Raw genomic sequence first — 24452 nt, 5'->3', positions numbered from 1 at the left:
AGATCAGAGTGGCCCTAACTTCCATACATCCTAGCAAAATAAGGCATAGACTTGCAGAGTTGGAAACGGCCTCAGAAGTTCATTGAGTATGACCGCCTCCCACCCCGTCCACCTCCAGCTCCCACTTGAACATGAAGAAATGAGGGCTGGAAAGGCTCACCCAGTGAGAGGCAGTTTTTGGACAGGCAGCAAGTGTTGAATCACGGAAAGAGCAGGAAGACCATTTCCCCTGCCTTTCCCCACCTTCTCACATGACCTCCCTTCCCATAGTGTTTCTGGGCACTGTCTGACCAGCCCAGGGGGACCTGACCCATAGCTAGTGACAAGGAAACACTGTGGTACAGTCTGGAGGAGGTCCCCTGCTTCTTCCTGATCCCATGCTTCTATGTCACCTCTGGGTGGTCTGATGTGCAGCTGCAAGCCAAAATGACCTCCAGGAGGCCCATTGTTTGTTGCGTTTTTGGTAAGAGTAGAGGTAGAGAAAATGTTTTAAAACTGGTAAAGTAAATATCAATAGCAGATTGTTAAACTTCTTGGTCTTACAAAAATATATCGGTAACTTTCTGTTGCGTGTGTGTGAGTCTGCCTTGTGACATCACTCACCAATCACCCAGACTAGGGCTAGGGGCTGGGGCAGTAATCTAGACTCATGTTTCCTTTTAACTTCTCTTTTCCAAACTTACTGAATTGTATGAATTCAAAATGTAACCTTTTGTTGTTGTTGTTACTTTGTTTTTGGTTTTTGGTGTTTTTTTTTTGTTTGTTTGTTTGTTTTTTTGCCAACCATCCCTGTTGGCTACTGAGAATCATCACTATGCTTGCAAGTTCTGAAACAGGGTTTCAGGCCAATTCCAAATGCTTTGTGTGGGAGTTAGCCTCCCTTGCATGTCCGGGGAGTATTTTTAAAGCAAGAATTGCCCTGAGAGGTCAAAGCATAGAGCAATGCAGAGAGGTGTCAAGGTCTACTGGCATCTGATGCCGCTTCCCTGAAGGCTTGTTTTATTTCGTCATTCACACTTCACCTTTTTTATTCCAAGGTGACTTTAATTCCACGCTTATTTTATGCACAGTAGCCACAACAGCTCACTTCAGATGTTAGCATTATCTCCAAAGGGCATTCTGTACATCTGGTTTGTAGCGGCTACATTCCCCCCTTACTCGGGAAGCAAAGGAAGTCTGTTGGAAGTCCAGTCCATGTTCACTGCACTAAACAGAGCTATTTTGGATCTTGGTCAATCTACAGACCTTGTCTTACATATGACCCAGAGTTATTAAAAAGACACACCCCAAGGCCTGCCTTGGTTATGTAATAGGGCCACTAGGCTGACTCAGGGACTTTGTGCTGAGAGCTGAGAACAGAAATCTGCTTTTTCAAACACCTCAAAGTGTGGGAGGGGAGCTAAACCCAGTCTCTGAGCTGTGGGGCTCCATCTTGTCCACGGACTTAGAATTAAATTTCAGAGGGAGGCATAGCACGTTTCCAAATTTCCTTGCTTCCTTTCATGTCCAGTCCTTCTTCTCTTTCTCCCAGGATGGAAAGTGCCATCCTTTCCCCAGTCCAGCTGCAGAGAATCTGGCCTCAAGCCAGCTTTGGGGGTTCAGTCATGGGTGGCCTTGGCAAAGACTCATGGTCAAATCTGAGAGAGCATCATTCCTGCCAAGGCCCTGGGGCACTGAGGATGGAATGGCTTTTGTCCTTTTGAGTCCAAATCACAGTTTCCACGTGGGAAGTCACAGCAACTGAGACCTGGAAGTCACCCAGGTCTCAAGCACTCCTCATTTTGCAAATGGGGAAACTGACACCTATGGCAGAGATATGACTGGCCTGGGTAACAGCCTGGCCGTGTAGGAGGGAGAGCCAGATCCCAGACCAAAGCGTGTGTGAGGGCAGGGACCAGGCTGGCTCATTCACTGATGTCTCCCCAGAACATAGCACGGGGCCTGGTACATAGCAGGGGCCCAGTAAATATGTGTTGAAGGAAAGAGCAAATGTAATACCTTCTCCTCCATGTCAGTGTTTTCTTTTTCTTCTTCTCTTGACGTTTAACTAACCTTAAGAAAATCTCCTCTGTCCCCTTCTCCAGGCCAGAAGAGGTCACAGGGGCACAGACAAGGCACTGTTCCACTATACCACCAAGTTATCTGGTGCCCACCCAGCCTGAGCAGGAGGCAGTCCCTCTGAAAGACTCCTGCTCATCACCAGTCTGGCCTGGCTAGGGTCTCACTCACAAATTGATGCCAGACTTGGGCTACAGACAGACAATTGGTGGGGGAGAGGGATGCTAGTTGCTACAAAGACGTTTACAGTTTATTTGGGCACCAAGACTGATCTCTAGGTCAATTAATGAAAGCACATGACAGCTGGGTTGGGGTCTCCAAAAGCTCTGGAAGTTGAATAGGCATTCGGAAAGGTTTAGGCGTGGGGATGAGGTCAGGGCAGCAAAAACGTCTCCTTCTAAGGGAGAATAGGGGACCCTCTCATGGCAGCTTGGAAGGGCTAAGTCAACATCACCTGGGACTGCCCCTGTATGCCCAGGATTTTGTAAGATGATCCTGCTGGGAGAGAGCAGATACAGAAGAGAGAAATAAAAACTTTGCTGTTTCTCAGGTTGTTGGCTGGGGGATGAGGGGAGGGTAGTGTCACTTGACTTTGCCTCTGGGGACACGTAAACAGGTAAGGTGTACTGGCCCTCCTGGGTTCCACAGCTATGGCGGCTGATTAAGACCAGTTGTGCATCTTGAGAGCACAGGCTGGGGAACTCGGTCCGGGAAGGAGCCGGAGGAGAGGAAGAAGGGGGTGTGTTGGGGAGTGGGAGGGGGTTGTAGCCTGCCGGCTTTACGAGAGCCTGGTGCGCTTGAGCCTGGGGCGGAAGCGCACCCCCTCCCCCCGCGGGTGCAGAAATCGCCCTGGAGCGCTGGGAGTCCTCGCGCCCCGCGTGCGCGCCCGGCTGCTCTGCGCACCTGCCGCTGGCCCCGCTCGGGTCTGAGCAGCCGGCGGGCGAGTCGCGCGCACAGGTGGCGGCGATTGGGCAGGCGGGGCCCGGAGGGTGACGTCACGGGCTCCGGTCCCGGCGGCAGAAATAGGGCAGCCGCGGCGGCGGTGGTACGACAGCGGCGGCTCACAGAGCTGGAGCCGAGACAGCCTCCAGCGCGCCCGGGACCCGCCGACAGCCGGAGACACCGACCGAAGGACGCGGGGCCCGGTCGCCGCCACCGCCGCCGCGGATCGCGCCCGTCCGCCTTCGGACACCTTGTCTTCCTTCGGCCCCGGCCACCTCAGGTACGCGGGCGCGGGGAGGGTGCCAAGCCGCCGCCGCCACTATCCGGTCCCACTGCGCCCCTCTGGGGTCCCGGCGCCCGCGGCTCCGCGTCTTCCTGCAGGGCCCGGCGCGGGCGCTTGCTTGTCCTCACCATCCGCGCCGAGAGAGCCAAGTTTGCCCGGCCGGCGGGCGGCGGGCACGGGACCACGGGACTCTGGCTCGGTAGGGCTACCCGGCCCCGGCCAGGACTCGGGGGGAAAGAAAGGCTCGAACGCCGAGGCTGCTGGTCCGGGTCTGCAGTAGGCACCGGAGTGACCCGGCCGGCGCGCGGAGCAGAATAGCTCGCGCCGAGCCCGCAGCCCGCGCGGGCTCCGAGACCCCGCAGGCGCCGCTCTCGGGCTTCGGCCCCCGAGCCGCCTCGGCGAGCGAGGCGAACGCAGCTCCTCCGCTCGGCTCTGTGCCCTTGGCCCGGGCTGGGGTGCGGAGCGGGCGTCCTCGTTGCCTCCTCCCTCCAGCTTTGCGGGGAAACTTGCGCGTCCGCGCTGCAGCCCGGAGGGCCCGCTGCGCCCCGCCTGGCGGTCGCTCCCCCGAGGTCCGCCGCGTCTGCACGTTGGGGCTCCGCGGAGGCTGAGGAGCAGGGACCCGGGCACAGCCCCTTCCGCGAAGCCCGCTGCCCGGGATCTGCCCGGCTGGTCTCTGTTTAGAGAGAGCGGCTGCCGTTCCCTTCTGGGGAGTCACTAGGGAGCAGTTTGTTTGGGGGACATTCGGGCAGAGAGCTTGATTCTGAGAGAGCTTGTGCGGTGGATGATCTCCGCCCCTCTCTGCGCCAGCAAAGGAGACCCATTTCAAGTTTGGGGGCACCTAGGCGACACAGAGCGCTGCGCTTTGGGCGCCTGTCGCCCTGAGTTGGCGGCCGAGCGCAGCGCGAGCCTTCCGGGCCCCCTGAGCTGACCAACCGGCTTCGCCGGCTCACTCGCCCGCGGCCTGCCACCTGAGGACTTCGGCGCCCGCCACTCCGGCAAGGGCAGAACCCCGCTGGAAGCAGCAGGATTTCTCACAGCGCCCGGGACGTGGCGAGCAGCCCGTGCAGCGCTCCCGTGTGCTGAAGTTCCCGGGGCTCCGCAGAGTCGGACCCTGCTAGGTCTGTATCTCGCTCGGCTAGTCAGTCCCCCTGCGCGCTCCGGACGACCCGGCTCCACATAACTGTCGCCGACGATGATGAATCGCGCTCCCGCAGCTCTCCTCCGCTCTCCTCTAGGTGTCGCTTCCTCCGAGGTTTCCCGCGAGTGGAAAACAGCGCCAGTAGCTTTGGTCGGTTCCCTTCCTAAATTTGTTGCAAGCTTGTGCACTGGGAATTGTACTCGATGGGTCCCCGAGATACAAACATTCGTCGACGTTCTCTGGGCCAAACATAGACAGAATTTCATTCGGAGGTGGCACGGTAACTCTTAACCAAACGTGAACCGGGAATGGGCCTATATCGTAGTCTCTGAGGCATCGGGAAGAAATTCAGATGTTTCTCGAAACTCAAGTCCCAAGTTATTTTCCCACCACCAGGCTTAGAGGAAAGTCAGACATGACTTTTAACAGTGTCCTGTCAATCTTGGAGTGGGTGGGTTTCTGTGCTTGCCCCTTCTGGCTCTCAGGACAGGCTCAGGACTGGGTAGTGGTCAGGTAAAGGTCTCAACTGGCGAGTAAATGGTCGGGGGTGGGGGGTGGTGGTGGTGAATGATGGTGCTTCTAGGACACCAGAGCCCTAGTAACCCTAAGGCAGTAGCTCAAAGGGAAGCCGTGAGCCGGTGCCCCACAGGGCTCAGCTCTGATTTCCTTCCTGGTTTTGTGGGAAGGTACTGCAGCATTACTACACCATTTCTGTTTAGACACTTAAGCTGAATGTTAGCTTTCTTCCCATCCTAGGAATACAGACACCCCCTCTCCCAAGACTTTAGGCTGGGCCAAAGGTCGTTCAGGATGATAGCCTACTTTATGTGTACTGTAATGTGTTGTTCCAGTGGTTTTTTGTGTGGTAGACATCTTTGATCATTTTCTATTTTTTGTTAGTTTCAGGAAAGCTATTTTTATTCCAGCCTATTCTCCTGGGCCTTGGGAGAACTTTTTTTCCCCTCACCTGTGTCCTGGAGGTAGGTGAGGGAGGGGTAGGTAGGATTTTGTAACCTTGACCCATTAGTTGCTCAGGATTCTTCTCTTGTCTTTCTCAGAGCTGCAGGATTTTTTTTTTAAGTGATCTTCATGTTGTGATCTTTTGTTTGACAATACCATATTCCAGAAACTGGCATTGAAGAGTCAGGATTTCATAAAATCTACTTGAATTTCTACTTTACCTGTCTTGGTATTTCCTGGCCAGTTCAACTTGCTTGTGTTGCTTATGGGTGGTCAATTCTGTGCTTACTAACTTCGCGAAATTTGAAAGTTCTTTCAAGAGCACATCTTTTCTTACGTTTTCTTTCTCTTAATGTGTAATACAAGGCCTGGGACTTCAAGTGAAATAGAACTACAGTTGCACAAACATGGTATAATTTAAATGTTGAGACTGTGAGGTTTCCTGGAGTTCATAGGTGCGTGGGTTAAACTTCATGGTAAATAGGGGTGTCAAAGATTTACATACTGCACACAGACTAACTTAGACATTCAATTTATCGAATGTTGGAACAATTTATGAAAGATAAGAGCAGATAATTAATGGGAAATGCAGTGTAACTTCATTATGGCTTGCTGCAGGGTTAGCCTGGTCTATTTCTGTGTCTAATTTCCTTTGGGTTGCTGTTTGAGGAACTATCTTTGGAAGTTTGAACCCCTTGTTTTTTTTTTTTTTCTTACAACACTCGCATATCAAAACTAGGGTTCTAAGCCTTTGAGAAGAAATGAATATGTGGGTTTGGGGTTTTTAGGTTAGAGTCAACGTGGCTTTTTTTTTTTTTCTTTTAACTTTGGGCGGACCTACAGGGGGCTGCAGGATTTTGGCGCTCTCCAGGTGGTTTCCATCTGTTGATAGCCAACACCCCATGTGGAAAATGCAGTGAACCTAAGGTAATTGGCTAGGGCATACACTTGGTGAGTTGGAAGCGTTGGAAATTCAGGTGCCTCAGGGCCACAAACCTTACTGTTGTCTTCAAGGCTAGGGTGGTATTGCTTAGTTCTGCCAAGCCATGTTTGTAATTTGTGGTCTTGTTGGTTACAAAGAGAAGCCATTTCCATGTGGCTAATCCATAATGTCTAGTTGGGTAATGTTGCCATATTCTGGGAGAGTTGCTGGAAGAGAGTATTCAAGAATTATCTCTGCAAAAGCTCTGGGGGTCTGACTCCCTGCTTTTCCCCAACAAGGCAGGTTCCCAGAGGAGAAGGGAAGTTTGTATTAGAACCACTGCCAGGTTAGTGTCCCTGCCTCTCTCTGGCCTCTGACCCTGACAGCTTGCATGCTGGTGTGTCTTCTCTGGTGGGGCAGATTTGCAATCACCATATTCCTACCTGTTTCCCCCTAACCATTTATATTCTTAGGTCACATTTTTCAACTTTCTTGAAAAAGGAAGTCAGTTTTCAGCATATCACATCATACAAAATCTGTAGCACGTCTATAATTTTATTTATTTATTTTTATTTATTTATTAAGAAAAAATTTTTTAACGTTTATTTATTTTTGAGACAGAGAGAGACAGAGCATGAACTGGGGAGGGTCAGAGAGAGGGAGACACAGAATCTGAAACAGGCTCCAGGCTCTGAGCTGTCAGCACAGAGCCCAACGCGGGGCTCGAACACACGGACTGCGAGATCATGACCTGAGCCGAAGTCGGCCGCTTAACCCACTGAGCCACCCAGGTGCCCCACCTCTATAATTTTAAATACAAGTAATGGCACAGGTATTGGCTTCTATTAGGAAACCAGAAAATCCTGTGCTTTACACCAGAGCAGCAGGCAGATGACCTGGTAGGCCCCATCCAGCACCAAGAAAAGCCCAGTTTGTCTTCTCCAAACAGAATGCACACATATTCCATATGTGTTTGTGATCTTATGGGGAACAAAGCCGTTGTCTAGGGCTCAGGATGCCTGGATTTCAATCTAGGTTTGGCCACTGACCTGGCTTACACAGTGCATCACTTCTCTGACCTTCCAGGCCTGTGGTGTCCTGTCTGTGAAGCAGCAGCCAAGTTAGCAACTGATTTGTCTTGAGCTTGGGGAAAGTGAGGCCTGGGTGGAAAACCTCAGAGGAAGCGGGTCTTAAATATCAAGTGATTGTGCTTTATGAGTTGTTTGAAAGAAAAGGCAGTCCCTGCTCTTTTATGAGAACGATCTCCGATAGATTTATAGTCAGTCTTTGGACTCTAACATGGATTGAATGAAGCTTATAAACCTAAATTGATCTCAAAAGGAACTCTAGGTTGAAAAAGAGGGTTTGTGATATTATAGATGGTAGCTTCTTATTCCTGTAATGAGGAGATTCTTCTATTTTCTTCTGTCTGAAGGCCAACAGGGCTATTTGAAGGTGAGGAGTAATGAGTCAAGGGCTCTACTTCCCTCCAAGTGCCTGTCTTCACCATGCTGGCATTGCCCGTCAGTTGAGAGGCTTCCTTGCTGCCTGGCATTCTGTACATCTCCTCATCGTTCCTTTTCGCAACTGTATTTCTTGTTGGCCAATAAAGACAGCGGCTATGAGCACTGAGGACAGTGTGCCGAGTGGCCCCATTCTGCGGAGGGGTGCAGAGAGGAGCAGCTCGGTTCTTTCTTTGTGTTCTGCTCCTCCAGAAGGGTGCAGCTCTTGGCAGACGTCAGAGCAAAGGAGACAATCGGGGTTTCCTGTCTTGCTCTTTCTAGGCTTTCCCCGTCTTAGTAAAGCAGCTGTTTATTGAAAGAAAGTATTGCCAAGTATGGAGAGGCAGCAGAGGGTGGATGTTAAGAACACACACCCAGAGTTCACCTGCCCAGCTTGGAGTCTCAGCTCTGCCATTTATTTGCCACGCGGCTCTGGCAGGGTACTTAGCCTCTCTGCGGCCTGTCTGCTGTGTCATCTGACGGGGGGATAATTACTGCCCTCTGCATGGAGTAGAAGTGAGGATTATGGGTTAATACCTGTAAAGCATTTAGGACAGTGCCTGTCACGTAATAATGGCTATGTTAAGTGCTAGCCTCTAGCTGGTTATTAGACAGATCATCAAAATTGATTGAGACCCAATATTAATTCTTTTTTTTTAATGAACCAAAAACTATCATAAAACTTGAGTTGTAAATTTTTAGGCTGTCTCTGCTATAGATAAAATGAATTGTCAATCATGGAGTATAAAATGACAGTGAACATGCATCCACCGTGCAAATGAAGTCCAATCTGGTGGCGGCCGAGCTGAGCAAAATGTTACAAAGAAGCTGCCTAGGAATATTTGAGTAGTTGGTCTGACTCTCGGTTTTGCTGGTCTTTAAACAAAATCTTAGGGGAACCTCAACACAAACCCGAAAAGACCAGAGACCACCCACGTGCTGGGTGGCTGGAGCCCACACTTCCTAAAACACAATTCAAACAGCTGGTTTAATGCCAGAGGTCTGGGTGCACCCTCTAGAATAGTTTTGGAACTTGCCAAAATAACAACTGAAATGAGTGGATTTTATTTTTATGCTGTTCCATTAATAATAGAACACCAAATATAATTGGTCTTGGATTACTAGGCAAATTGAAAACTAAGTACTAGATTGCGTGGCTTGAATATTTCATAATTCCGGATGTTGACATTTATATGTTAAGTAGAGTAAATTTTGATGATTTTGCTGTTTTTAGTTTATTTGGGCTGAAAAGCATGAAAAGGGAGAAAAGAAGACCTTTTGTATGTGTGCTTACCTCTCGAGCACTATTTGAAAGTGGAGAAGTAGGGAAGAATTACCAAAAACAAAGTAGAAAGTAATGTCTTTCTAGTTCTAGCCTGAGTGACTATTGGTACTTTTTTTTTTTATTCCCAAAAGCCTGCTAACTGCTTTCTGCAGTTCTTGGGATGTGGCTCTGTGTTCAGAAGAGAATAATTTATGGAGAGTAGGGAGTTAGCCCATTTATTTTCAGAAAAAAACAGTTGCATGTAGGGAAAGACCTTTTTATTTTCTTTTAGTCCTGAATGTGATTTTTCTACCGGCTCCCCAGTCACTATAAAGAACTCACACACTGGAGCCAGAGCCCCGGGTCAGTTGCATGGGGTTGCAGGGCTGCTGGGAGTGCTCCACTCCCCTCTCCAGTAGTAGAGGAAGTGGCACCCTTCCGCACAGCTGTGCCTTCTTCAGAGGAGCAGATGCTGATGGTGACGAGATCGTGACCTTCACACCGTATTTGCTGGCCACGCAGACTCTTTGCCCAGTAGTTCCAGCTTTGCCAACAGATGTCAAGGAAGAAGAAACAGATACAGGAGTGGGAGCCCGTGGACTGTTTGTAAGACAAGAGACACATTCTCTTCAAAGACAGTCCTAATGTAGAAACTTGCTTTTCACAGGCCACCGTTATGCCGTAAGTTTTAGTCTGATTTCTCCTCCCTGTGGGCATTTCTGTCTCTAGCGAGGGACATAAAGCATATCTGAACAGGCAGCCAGAAGAAACTTGGGAGTCACTTTGTTGGGTGACCCTGGCATCAGCGCTAGTGATTTGTGGGATACCTCTGACCCTTCCTGTTTGAAGTAGGCATCCTTCAAAGCTGTTGCTGTGGGGGCGAACAGGGGTGGACTCCTCCATCAGCCTCTAATTTCCCTCAAGCTCCTCCTCCTTTCCCACTGGGTACCTGCTATAGACCAGCTTGAAGCCAGATCACATGGGGAATTGGCTTCCACAGAGCTCTGTGTCTTCATCTCCCAGCCAGGATCAGGATGCCGGCTGCACCACATGCAATTAAGCACTAAATTGTGTAGCGCTCACAGAAATCAATAACCCCTCCAGTTTTCTTGAGTACAAGTTGTAAATAGTCTGTGATGAGTTCTATCTACCTGGCTATGTTTCTTAGAGATACCGAAATTAAGGTTGGAATGGTTATGGTGGAAACCTTAAAGAAAGACAGAAAGAAAGAAAGAGAAAGAAAGAAAGAAAGAAAGAAAGAAAGAAAGAAAGAAAGAAAGAGTATAGCTAATTGGACAAGTCTACTAGCCTGTGTCCTTGTCCCATTTGCACCATAGCTGGCACATGGTGGGAGTTGAGTATCTGTTGTAGCTGATCCTTAGGCCATGGGCCTCAGGAAACTTAGGTTACTGAAATTCCATTATCCATTGGGTGCTTGGACTCCTCTCCAAGAAGGAACAGTCTTGAAATGAAAATACTGAGCCTTACAGTGCCATGTTGAAACTCACTATCTTGTAAACTGAGATAGCGGCTACAAACAGGGTGCAGTACACTTAATATCATTCGTCTTCAGCATTTACTAAGCACTAATTGTATGCCTAGTCCCAAAGGCTTCCTGGAAAGACTGAAGCCTGGATATGTGGTAACTGAACAGAGGTGACACATCTTCTTCACTCTAGTTCGTTCTTGGAGATGGAGTGGTAGCTGGCATGTTGGATGGGTTTGCACATAACAACTAGCATTTATAGTGTCACCACTGTGTGTCAACGCTGACCTCGTTGGCCCTCATAGCAACCCTATAAAGTACACATCTCACTGAGCCCATTTTGGAAGTGAATAAACTAAGCCTCAGAAGTACTAGAACTTCTCTCACAGTAGAACAGAAGGGTTGGTGGTAGGGTTTAAACTTAGGTCAATATGATTATATTTTGCAATACTTAATTCTGATCATTTGTCATTTTCTCAACAGACTGAACGAAATGAAACCAGGACACTTATGGCTGCATCTCACGCTGCTTGGGGTTTCCCTGCCAGCTGCACTGGGGTGGATGGATCCAGGAACCAGCAAAGGCCTGAACATGGGTGTAGGTGACTCACAGGCAGAGGTATAGTTACGTAACAGATGATATGACATTCAAAACTGGCTGCTTTTCAGTGTTACCATATCTGATTTCTTCCCTACCTTGAGTTTACACCAGTTAAATTGCAGTGTGAATTAAAATTGTTCCCCGTTTTTGGTAGGGGACAGAAGGAAACATGGGTTGATATAGACAGGAGGTTTATATCACGCTGTAATAGTCTAAAATCTCTCCAATGCTAAGACTGTGCTCTGCAACCAAGCTTCTGTTGTATGGCTTGTCTTCCACAAAGACCCTCAAGAGAAGGGCCTTTTTGTATATTTAATAAAACTCTGAAAATGCAGACTCAGTGGTGGAGCACACCCATGTGAATTAATGAAGTCTTTTAATTATAAAATATGTTTTAAAAGAGAGAGATTCCTTTTCACGTATACAGATAAAAAGAACCAGGCTGAGAAAGAACTGGCAAGTAGGGGTCCTAAGGGAGACTGTCTCAATGAACAGATAAGAATGATTAATGGCATGTTAGGTATATATAAATGCTTCTAAAGTGCTTGAAAAACTTATTCTCCAATGCTTCCCTGGAGAGTCTCCATACACTGCTAATTGCTTAGTGAACTTGGTCTTAAGTACTGAAGAGGATTCATCATCAATTACAACCTAGCCCTGCTCAGGTAGTAGGCCTGATGAATTTGGAGCTCTGGGTCGGGGGGGAGTTTTTCTGCAGAAAATGCTTTGTGTGCCTAACTGTAAGAAAGAACCACAGCCTTTCATTAAAAGTACCTGGGATTTTTTTTTTTGGGGGGGGGGCACCTGGCTGGCTCAGTTGGTTAAGCGTCCAACTTTGGCTTGGATCATGATCTCACGGTTCATGAATTTGAGCCCCCCATTGGGCTCTGTGCTGACAGCTCAGAGCCTGGAACCTGCTTCACGTTCTAGGTCTCCCTCGCTCTCTGCCCCTCCCCCGCTTGCTCGTGTACCTGTGCTTGTGCTGTCTCTCAAAAATAAATAAACATTAAAAAAGAAAGTTAAAAAATAGTACCTGGGATTTCCTTGATGATGTGGTAAATATGAAATTCCTACTTGAGCTTCTCAGGGCATTTCAGCTTCCATTGTCCTCTTTGACGCACGCCCTTTCTCTTTTCTCTGTGCTTATTTCCTATCTTATGGAAGGAGCAAGAAGAATTACCTCCAAAATCACTATTACCAGAGAGTGCATAACGACACACGGTATATGGACAGTAGGATTAATGCATTATTTGATCAAGAGATATGATTTCTTTCTCATTATCACTTAATTGTAATGCAATCCCAAGCCTACAAACCTTAGTTTTAGGGGAGCTTTGGAAGTAGCTGAATGCTCATGTTTGCTGTTGAAGTTTGTGTGGCTTCCTTTTGTGGTGCACAGATGATTTGAAGAGCAGCAGTATCTCTCGTCACAGTTCACGAAGGACTTAACGCTCTTCGGAAAGAGCCTGGAGGCTGACTAGCTGGCTAGGGCGGCATTTCCCATATGGGAGTGGCTTAGTCATTGGACTCCTATCTACACCAAAGGAAAATGATCATTTCAGCCCTACAGACACATTGTTGAATATTTAATAACAAAGCAAACAGGCAAACACACAGATAAGCTTATTTAGTCTCCTTACTATTGGGGCTCCGTGGCCCACTGCTATAAATCACTTACTTCAATTAAGTCAAGCCAATTAAGGTGGGATTTAGCTCGAGGTAAAGTGAAGGTAAGTTAATATCAGCCTAGGACATCTTTATCTCTGCTCTTAACACCGTAATACTTTGTGCACCATCAAGAAAGCATAGATACTGCTCAGGCTGAGGAAATAAGGCTTTTTGTTGGTTAGATCGGGGTGTTGATTTTCTCCTCCCATCGGGACAGAGTCCAGGGGATGCACTTGTCTCCTGGGTCCAGGCATGTGGTTGCTTCTGAAACAGGAAGTGATGCCTCAGCAGACTCCCAAATGCAGGAACAGCTGCTTTATCGATCCAGTTCTTGTGGCTATAGATGGAATTTTCGCAAACTGTAATAACTTCTACTCACTGAGTCTGCTTTCATCAATGATTAAATGAGATGATGACAGTGCGCATGGGCCTAGGATACAGGACAGTAAATGTTCAGATAGAGCAGAACATTTATATGGAACTCTTTTGTTTGCTGATCTCTAGCATGCTTTATGCATAGCCTCTTCATGCCGTTAACTCACTAGGGTCCTCACGTCTGGGATGCCGTCCCTTCTTTCCACATGTCTGAATCTTCTTCCTCCTGTGAGGCCCTGCTCTGGTTCTTGCCTTTTCTCTAGATCCCTCTTTGGGCACTCTTGGTCACATTTGATGTCTCATTCTGAAGTAGTCTTTCTTCCTCTTGTTTTTTTTTTTTTCTTTGAACTCTTTTTATTTTTAGCATGCAAATGAAGCCTAACTTACTTATGTTTCTCTTCCTTACAACGTCTAATAGTTTTCAGATCCAAGTAGAGACTCATTGTGTTTTTGAGCCAATTGGTATTCAACATTTGTTACTAGTCATGAGGTCACCCTCGTGGTTTTAAAGTCCAGATGGGACACCCAATCATTGAAGTGTGCCAGTGGGGACCTGAGTGGTCTCCCCAACAAACCTGTAAGCAGCTTGCAGGCCAGGCTGGGATCTCATCAACATCCAGGGTTTTCTTTTTGTGTTAGAGATTTTGGGCAGTTTCTTTTTGGAGTTAGAGCTATTAATATATCCATAACTGACCAAACGATACCTAACTCCTCTGGCAGTTTCTTTAGAGTCTTACTTTGTGGAAGAATCATAACCAGTAGACTTTTTTGGGACTCAGTAAATAAATCAAAAAACCTTTTCAGGAGCTAAATGGTAAAATGTTTCTGTGTATGTTTCCTTCCTGATAGTAGTACTTAACAAAACATTCATTGACTTCAGAGTTTTAAGTACTGGGAAAGAACTAATAAGATTTGACTTGCCTTTAAAGGTATTTCAACAATTACTGGAGTGTCCTAAGGGTAAATAAGGATTAAATGACCAGTGTGTATGTGTGTTCGCAGATTTTTAAAGCAATGATAGCAAATGTAAATTTTGTTAAATTATTGTTTTATGTACAGAGGTGCAGTTGAAATAGCTTCAAGGAGTTTATCATTTTACAAATGTAGATGAAAAGAAATGTAGCTGGGTGGAGTGCCTCTTTAATAAGAGCTGAGTGGCAGAATGTGGCCTAGAATACTAATGGAATTCTGAATTCAAGGGAAACAATTCTGAGAGACAGAACTTCGTGCAATTCTAAAAGAATTAAAACTTCCCCCCTTTCCCTACACTCTGGCTGAGATAAATACAGTACTAAAATCAGTATTGGTAAAATTTTGTATCTGGGGAGACCAGGAAATTGAGAAGTGGCAGCCCCAAGGATGTGCCCCCTCCCGAGGGGCAGTCATTTGTGGGAGCGTCCCCCCTTAACTTTTTGGGCCCTGGATGTTGTGTTCCCACCATTGGCTGGGCTCTGGGATTGGCTGGTGGCCATCACACAGCCCTTAACATCCTTCTTGTGTTCTGTCCTTTCTCTAAATTGCTCTGACCTGCAGTTTCTAGTCCTGCCCTAAATAACTATAAACATGGGTTCCTTTTAAAATGGGCAGCTTCATATGCCCCTGTGCTTACAGACTAGAGAAAGGCTTTGAAGTCAAACACCAGGTGTTCTCAATGTATAGAAGATCTCACAGGGAAGTCTTCGAGGAATAAATGTGTCGGTGGTATCAGTAATCAGAGTGGTCACCCACCTTCCTAACCCCAGGGGTCAGCCTAAGAAAGCACAAAACGGCTCTTTGCCCTTCTTGCAAGTGTTGGTCCTTGGCGTTGCTGTCTGCTCTCAGGGGTGCTCCTGTCCCTGGGTAGATGTGGCTTCTAACACAGACACCTGGATTGCCCTGACTCCCTTTTGCATTGGCTGGACATTCAAGAAGATGTGGGCTGCGAGACTGGGCAATAAGTTTTAAAAAATACTTCTTTGCTCTAATCCTTGTCCTTGTTCTTACACAGTTGATTGAATTTAAGACAACTCTCCCCAGCCCTTCTAGTCATGGTCTCCTCCCCATCCACAAACCATGCCCCCCTCTTCTGACTGGTGACTGGGGAAGAGTAGCTGATCTTCTGCGGGCTGCGAGGTGTCTGTTAGTCACCTCTCCTTACTCTTGGCCCTCAGACTGTGGGTGTGGGGAAACCACCTCTCTCTTCCCTTTGAACATCCAAGTCCGGCTGGCATTTTCTGAACCTCATCTGCTGGCCTGAACGCATCTCTTATGGATGTTTTCTGTGGAGTCCCTATTCCCAAACACTCATAGTGCTAGTTCCAGCATTTAACTGGCTTGCTAAGATGAGATTCTTGGTCAACTGTCTCAGAAAGAGGTCCAAGTGGGCTTTTCCTCAGGGTGTGGAGCATTGGGACTATGCATCCTCTTGGAGGATCCAAGACCTCTGTTGCAGCTGTGGAGTGGGCATGGGGATTCAGGGGCAGTCTCTTCTCTGGTTATTGAATATTCAGCCATGACTGTCTTCTTTTTTTAATTTTTTAATGTTTATTTTCGACACACACACACACACACACATACAGAGTGCAAATGGGGAGGGGCAGAGAGTGAGGGAACACAGAATCCAAAGCAGGCTCCAGGCTCTGAACTGTCGGCACAGAGCCCAACACAGGGCTCGAACTCATGAACCATGAGATCATGACCTGAGCCGAAGTTGGGTGCTTAACCATCTGAGCCACCTCGGCACTCCTGCCATGGCTGTCTTATGATTATTCTCTGTCAGCAGGTGTGGATTTTAGTTTCCCAGGTCACACTGGGGAGAGAGCACAGCCTCCCATCTGCAGATGTGTGAGTAAATCCATTCTAGGTGAAGAAGGGTGGCAAGTACCTCAAGTTCCCGCAGGAGATGGATGAGCCAGTTGCTACCTCTGGAGTTGGTATGGGCTATGGCCTACAGCAGCATCTCTTGAACTTGAGTGTGCTTGCAAAGGGCCAGGGGGTCCTGATCAAATGCTCATGTAGTACATCTAGGATAGGGCCCCAGAGTCTGCGTTTGTCATCAGCTCCAGGTGATGCTGATAATTCTGCTCCCAGGGGTCGCTGGGTGGAAAAGCTCTAGAGGAGTCCCCCTATCCACTCTGTACACATCCAAGAAAGAGATTCTATTTAGTGATTAACACTAGCTTTTTTTTTTTCCTTAGCATTTGTCACTATGATGAAGCTGACTCTAGTCAGCAAAAGGAGAGAAACTTACAGGTTGCAGTCATGCTGGGAAATAGCTTGACACTAGATGGGCCTGGGGGTAGGGAGGCGAGTGGAACAGTGAATTGAAATTGCCTGGGTTTGAGAGTCTTTTTCACCTATTTAGAAATGATCAGATGGACAGGTAAACTTTGATCTCTGCACCCAAGGTTCCTCACTGGCTTGTGTGCAGGTGACTTAAATCCCGAGGGTCAGCCCAAGCTCCCGTGCTCCCACCTGTCACTGTCTCCATGTCACCCATGCTGGTGTCCTGCCGGGTACCTGTCCCCAGGGCCTCTGGTTTGGGGACACCCTCACCAGGTTGGTGCTGTGTTTGAGGGTCTTGTTTTTATTTTTACCCTTGGACAGGGAAAGTCACTGTGTTTGTCTTTGTGTTGCATATTACTCCTCTCTGACTGCTCCCGGCAAGCCTCCTAGCCTGTACCAGTCAGTGTGCTGTGTGCCCCTTGTGTATTTTGAGATCGTAGTTAATAGAGTTTTAATTGGCTCTGAAAAGTTCTGTGACCCAGGAAAATGAACATTTATGAGTTCACAGAAAACCATTATTCTTCTTCCTCTTAATTTAGCATTTACTCATCTACTTCTTTTTATGCCTCTGCTGCTAAATAATCTATGCTTCTCTAGGAAACTTTCCACCCTTGTAATCAGGACATCAGGCCATGCGTTATAAATGGGGTTCTGATTTCCATTTTTCGGGGAGTTGGCAGCATCAAATCCGCCAGGCCCCAATCATCTGCGTGATTTATTCTCTATGACTTGCGGGTTATCTCTCTTGTTTACCATTTAGACCGAAGTAAATGCCATGATGGTGTCAGACAGGCTCTAACAGGCACCCTGTGAGTGGGCTCTGCTCTTCTGTCCTGCCAAACCAGGGTCATTGTCCTTCTGCTTTGACCACTGTGGTTTCTGCTACGAGTCTTCTGGGCCTTGTCTTGTCTGCAGCCACCGGGTAGGTGGAGGTCACTGGTCCCAGAGATGAAGAGGATCGGATGAGATAGGCCCTATACTCTGAGCAAGTGCCACCTGAGCAAACTGCAGTGAGACCCAGATACACTGGTGTTTGGAGGAGGAGGCATGCCCCTGTGGCCAAGAAGCCATTTGTCCATTCAGCTTTGCCTCTCTCCTGATGGGTGGCCACACGTATTTGCTTTTTGGCCTTAGGCCTTCCCTTGAGTTGGGAAGGCGTGGACCAAGAGAAACCCAGTCTCCTTCTTACTGGGATCTTCATCCTACTACTAAGAGGTATTTTAAAAAGTAAAACCTGGATATTCTCATTTAATACTTGGTCTTGATGGAGCCACTAGCTGACCCTGGAGACGAGTAGATCCTAGCCCCATGCTGTGCTTGGATGTTTCAAGGAGTGTCATGAAATTCAGAAAATAAAATTAACTTCGCTTTGGTTTAATTTTAGTCTGTTTGTCTGACAGCATTTCTGGGCTTAGTACAGAGTGGTATCACAGACTCCAGCTGTGAATAGACCCCTGCAGGGTAGAGAGGGGAACAGAATTCTGGTGGGGGTGTGGGGGGAGGGGCAGCTAGTGGTTTACCTGGGGCTTCCTCCTCTTCTCCAAGGGATGGTGTCATACTCTCATGCTTTGGAGGGAGCAGTCCCCAGGGGAAGTATCTGTATTGTAGTGAGATCTGACAGATATGGAGGGGAGTGGTGGGGATGGGAGGGGAGGGTGGAGGCAGAGAGCTCTGAAGTATGTTTTTTGGGTCAGTAAGTGAGTGGAAGTTCCCAGCTCTGGCACTGGAGCTGAGGACAACATCAGGCATGTCCCAAATGCTAGTGATCCACCTGTGTTATCTGGGCTCGACTTCTCTCTGCGGTCCAGAGTAAAGCCGATTAGCCCTTTCACTCACTTCCAAAACTTGAAAGATGACCCACTGGGGAGAACCAAGCAGAGCCCCTTAAGCACAGTAGAAATCTTCTAACTCAGAAGTGCAGTCTGCCTAAGGCTGCTGATGTCTGGGTAAGAACACAGGATCTCATTTATTCCAGGTCTAGCCTGGCACAAACTAGGTCCATGGACTTGAGTCACTCCCTTCTCTTCTCCACCCTCAGTTTCTTCATGTGGAAAGCGAGAGGGTGGCCACGATGCCAACTCAGATCCCTTTCGGTTTGTCTATAAATCTTAATGACTGGGCCCCTTTAAACTGTGTGATGAGTGTTTTAAGTGTCCTGTCAGATGCAGTTCTACCTCTTGTATTCTTGTATGGCCGTACAACACCCGGAAAATGTAAAGGTGTGGCCCATCCTTGTTTGTCTCAAGTCCTGTTGTGTGTCCCCCTTTGGGAAGGGTATAGCAGTGAGGAGTTCCCTGTCACGTGATGGGGGAGGGGCATGGTGACCATTTGGGGTCTCTCTGACCAGCATTGCTTTCCTGTCGCTGCACACAGACCTGAGTCTTGACTGCAGTGTGCGTGGATGGTATATACTCCAGCGCCCTGTGGGTGTCCCTGAGAGAAGGAGGAAGTTCTCAGAATACTGATCTGGAGAGAGGAACTTGAATGGCCTCTCTCACTCCTTGTGTAACAGGGCTAAATATTGGCCGTGAGCTGGGGACTGTGCCCTACAGAAGTGGTCCTGGACTTGGTGATTTTGCAGAGCAGAAAAATGGAAACCTTATTTTTAAAGATGAAGCTACTATGTACAATTCCTATCATCTCCTCATTTACACTTCTATTTATACTTTTTTATCTATAAAGGAAGTAAAAGGCCGGACTTACACACGAAGGGGGGTGTGCCCCACAGTAGCCTTCTCCTGGTGCATGGAGATACTAGGTCTCCAGATGTAGATCCAGTGTTGTTCTCTGCGGTATCTGTCTGAATATCATGGTTAGAAAGATGTAGCTCCAAGATAGGAAAGATGGGTGCTTATCCCAGAAAGAGGTCCTTGTGCCCATACATAGGCGGGGGGGAGTCAACTTGCAGGTGTATGTGTCACACGCAAGAACTCCTCTATGTTGGAGTGACAGGTGCGGCTGGATTTTAAAGGAAGATTCGGGGGGGGGGGGCGCCTGGGTGGCTCAGTCGGTTAAGCGTCCGACTTCGGCTCAGGTCATGATCTTGCGGTCCGTGAGTTCGAGCCCCGGGTCAGGCTCTGTGCTGACAGCTCAGAGACTGGAGCCTGTTTCAGATTCTGTGTCTTCCTCTCTCTCTGGCCCTCCCCCCCCGTTCATGCTCTGTCTGTCTCTGTCTCAAAAATAAAGTAAACGTTAAAAAAAATTAAAAAATTAAAGGAAGAGTGGGGTACAGGTTTCTTGATCATGGTCTTTAAAGTTTCTTCACTATCTCTTTAATCAGCTCGTGAAAAATGGCACAACACTGCTAGTTGGTTGATGATCTCTTCTGGTAAAAGGCGGTTTTATTTTTTTCCTAGCAGAGATGAAATGGAGAATGGAAGATATGTGGCCTGTGGCGTTCAGATATTCCCTCAATCAAAGGGGGCCTCTGAGCTCAACTGTGCCTGGGGCAAGGATGAGGAGAAGCTGGTGCTGGTGGGGGACTGGTGTTGACCAACACGGAATCACCTTAGAGATCACTGGCTTCCCCCATCTGTAAGAAATGCCAAGAAGGTATTTGTGCAAGTGCTTGCTGGTTCATCTGGAAACCAAGTCCTTTGTTTTCCCCTCTCCTCACTGTTCCAACATAGCATTGAGTCCAATTTGAAATCTCTCTGGATGTCTTAGCTGGAGAGAAAAGCTGCCAGTGTTACTTTTGTTAAAATACTATAAAGTTTGAGTTTTCAGTTATACTCAGAAAGTGTGTGTGTGTGTGTGTGTGTGTGTGTGTGTGTGTGTGTGTGTATTTTTAAGAGTTGTGAAGGAGAGGCACCTGGGTGGCTCAGTCAGTTAGGTGTTCCATTTCGGCTCAGGTCATGATCTTGTGGTTCATGAGTTTGGGCTCTGTGCTGACAGCTCAGAGCCTGCAACCTGCTTTGGATTCTGTGTCTCCCTCTCTCCCTCCCCTGCTCATGCTCTGTCTCTCTTTCTCTCAAAAATAAATAAACATTAAAAAAATTTTTAAATATATAAAAAAATAAAATAATAATAAAAAGTGTTGAGAAAGGAAGTGATCCCCCTATTTCTCACAGAAATCCTGGCCAGAGAACACCCCTGATCACCAGTGAGCCTCTCGTAGATTACTCAGTGGCTTAAGCAACCACCTCTGCTGGCCACCTACTCATCCGCGAGGGTATTGGCAGCCTGGCCCAGCAACAGAGGTGAGAGGTGCCAACCTGACAGCCCCTATTTCCGCCTCGGCCAGCGGCCTGGGCTTCTGAAGCATGGCCTCCTTTTCTGACAACATGTGTCTTCCTGCTCAGGTTGAGTCCTTCTCTGTGCTCTTGGTAGCTTGGCTGGCAGTGGGGCTGGCTCCTGCTGCGGGCAGCTCCCTGGGCCCTGGAGAGAAATGGCTGTTGCACCCCACCCCCTCCCAAACCCTGACCGCCCTACTTTGCTGACCCAACTCCGTATGTTCTCCCTTCCCCCTTTCTCCTCCAGGATGGTTATTTTAAAACCCCACAGTTGGTTTTTCCTGCTGAGGCCGATCACTTGCATGATGTGTACCTCTAGTGTCTCCAGTGCTAACTTTGTCTCCAGGGCTCCTCAAGTCAGAGGGCTCAGTGGCTCAAATCTAGTTAAGAAAGGCACTTAGTCTTTCTGACCTCGAGGTTAGCAGTGAGTAAAATGCATATGATAACAGGGCTGATGTGGGAGTTGTGTGGTAGGACGGTGCGTGTAATACCTGGTGCAGAACGCGGCAGTCAGAGCTGCGGTTTTGTGTCCCACTAAGTCCATCAGGAGGACTGTGCACCTCTCCCTCACCACGGCCTGGCATGCCTGTCTCAGCTGTAGTACTTGCTGCTCAGTGTTGAGACCCCCGGGGGTCCTCTTTCTGGTGGAAGGTAAGTATCCTTGGGTCTGGAGCCCCAGAGGTGTCAGCGGCCAGCACGGCCTGGTACACAGTAACATGTTCAGATTTTTTTTTCTTTTTAATTTAGAGAGTGTGCACAAACGGGGTGGGGCAGAGGGAGGGAGGGAGGGGGGAGGGAGTGGAGAGAGAGAGAGAGAGAGAGAGAGAGAGAGAATATCTTCAGCAGGCTCCACGCTCCGCACAGAGCCTGACATGGGGCTTGATCCCATGACCCTGGGGTCATGACCTGAACAGAGATCAAGAATTGGATGCTCAACTGACTGAGCCACCCAGGCACCTGGCATATTCAGACATTTAAAAAAAAAATTTTTTTTTAATGTTTATTTATTTTTGAGACAGAGAGCATGAACGGGGGCGGGTCAGAAAGAGGGAGACACAGAATCTGAAACAGGCTCCAGGCTCTGAGCTGTCAGCGCAGAGCCCGATGCCGGGCTCGAACTCACGGACCGCGAGATCATGACCTGAGCTGAAGTCGGCTGCTTAACCAACTGAGCCACCCAGGCGCCCCCAGACATTTTTAAGGGAGTGAGTGAGTCTGTGATCTCTTATTCATTTTGGTGGCATGTCGGAATTTGGACAAGGTGACTCGAGTTTCTAGGACTCCTTACAGAAGAAGCCCCGGGAGAGACTGGACTCTGTTTGGTTTTGTTTTAGCGTAGAATCCTGTCACAATTTCCAACATCCTTAGAGTCCTGTGGGCTGTGAGTGTGGGAGGGGGTGAACCCCCGACTCACTTGCTGTCCCCTTCCTGCAGCGTTTTCTGGGGCCTGCCTGGCCCTGGCTGTCCCTTCTGTCAGGAAGCCAGCATCAGTGTGGCAGGCACATCACAACCTTGTCCCCAAGTGGGAGCCCAGAGAATGAAGTGTAAGCTCAAGCAAACACAGGATGTTCTCTTTGTGCTCAGAATTTTCAGGGTCAGCAGCAATAGCCTGTGGCTTGGGGGAGGGGAGCTGCTAAATGTCCCTACAAAGAGAGGAAGGGATGGAGGGCAGTGGGAACAAAGTTGTCTTTGGAGGTGTCATTTCATAGGTGCAAGACTCTCGATGGCTTTTCTTGATGCTTGTCTTAGGACTGTTGGAATAAAAACTTTTTAAAGCTATTCTATCATTCACATTTTGCTCTCTAAAGAAAGAAAATCACTCTTTCCCCATTCATTTCTTTTTCGAGCCTTGCATTTAAAACATGCTCAGTTTCTTCCTCTATGGTAAAGACTTCAGGTTCTGCTGATGGCACACTTTGTGCGTCCATTCCGGTGAAACAGGCTTTGATGTGGGCACACTGGGAGATGTCAAATGGGAGAGGCCTGCCAGGTAGATGTTCTAATTGGAGTGCTTCTAGAATCTGCCCCACTGTTCCTCCTCCTCCCCCACTGTCCTCTGTTTGGTTTTTACATATGCTGTTGTTTTCCCTTGAGCATTTGGCTGTGAAGAATGGGATTCTCTGCCTCATGCTTGGGTGTTCATCCCCTGGCAGTAGGGCTTAGGAGTATATCCTTGCGTCCCAAAGCACAGCTTCCTGCTTGACCTTCTCAGGATGCTATGTAGCTCCTACCTAGTATGGGGCCCTGGGCCCTGGGCTGTCTGGGTCACCTGGGGCATCTGGTGATCTTAAATCTTAGTAATCAGTATCCACTGAGCACCCAGCTGTGTGCTTGGCTCTGTCCAAGAACCAGGTGGTTGAAGAGAGATGACATCTATGAGTCTGTTCTTAGGGCTTGAGGACCCGTGGGCCAGGATGGGCTCGGGGACTGGGAGGGGGATGGAGCAGTCTGCTGTTGCTGAACGGAATCTGCATTAGCAGATGGAATTAAACACCTCTGTCAGTTGTTGATCTTTTATTACCTGTGTGTAGTGATTAAGTTAATTTCTCAACTGTAGCCTAAAGGAAATTAGGTACGTTTGTTGAGTAATAAAGGAGAAAGTAGCTGCTGCCTTCCCTGGTCCCACTGCTACATCCCTGGTCTCAGAGCAGGATGCTTGTTCTGTTAGTCCACACATTCCTCACCTCGGGTGTGACCGATGGCAGATCTAGTGTCACAGGTTGGTCCTGACCCATGATTTGGTGCTCTGGAGCCCTCAGAGGGTGGGTTGGAGGCTGGAAGAGGCTGGAGTGCCAGAGTGTCCCCCACATCGACTGGACATTATGTTGACTGCAGTAGCCGCGTGGTGTCCAGGGCTCAGAATTTCAACTGGAGCACCCCCAGCCCTGCAAGCTTCCAAAACTTGTTCCCTAAAACAGAGCCTCTATACCCTCTCCTAAGGTGGTCTTACCTGACATGGCCATGTCCTTTCTGGCTCCGTGCCTCCTATATCCCACCTGGATGACGAGCCTGGATGCGTGGTGGGGATGGCTGCTCACTGTTGCTGTGTGTCCTCTACCTTGCGGCACCACAGCATGTGGCATTTCCACCCGAGAGCCAGAACTGTTAGTCCAGAAGACTTAGCTGTCGCACTAGGGCCCCACCTTGAGCCACATGTCCATTCTTGTCCAACTGGTTGCACCAATTGGCTTGGTAACTTTTAGTAATGAAGACCCTTCTGGGGCCATGCTCACTAGAACCAGATTATTGGTGATTCATGATGCATTCTAGATGAAGATGTATAACAAAATGTAAACCTAACCTCATTCAAAGTGACTGCTCTTGTGCTACCAGAAAAGATGGTCCTGAGCTGCATTCTATAGGAAATTCCTGTACGTGGGCTGGTGTCTCACCGTGGGATTATGAGAAGGGAGAAAGAATAAGCACAAAGAGCACTTTTAAGAAATCACCTGTATACTTGCAGTATGCTGAGCAATTAACAGAGTACAAGTCACGTTCCGTGAGCAGTAGGGGCCAAACCGTGGGTGACAGGAGGGTTTCGAGCGCAGAGGTGCTGGGAGGAGGGGAGGTTGGGAAGAAACTCATGGAGGTGGGAGGGCCTTGAAGGGGATGGTGGTGATATGTGTGGGTGGAGGACTCAAGTATGTTAGGAGGAGGAGCCCTCGAGTAGAGATGGGGATAGAATAAGACCCTATCTGGTGGGAAGGGACAGAGAAGAAATGCAGGGGTGGACATCCAGGCCCGCTGTTGGAGTGAT

Source organism: Panthera uncia (genome assembly GCF_023721935.1).
Source record: "Panthera uncia isolate 11264 chromosome A1 unlocalized genomic scaffold, Puncia_PCG_1.0 HiC_scaffold_17, whole genome shotgun sequence".
Lineage (NCBI taxonomy): Eukaryota > Metazoa > Chordata > Mammalia > Carnivora > Felidae > Panthera > Panthera uncia.
This window is presented reverse-complemented; position numbering follows the sequence as displayed.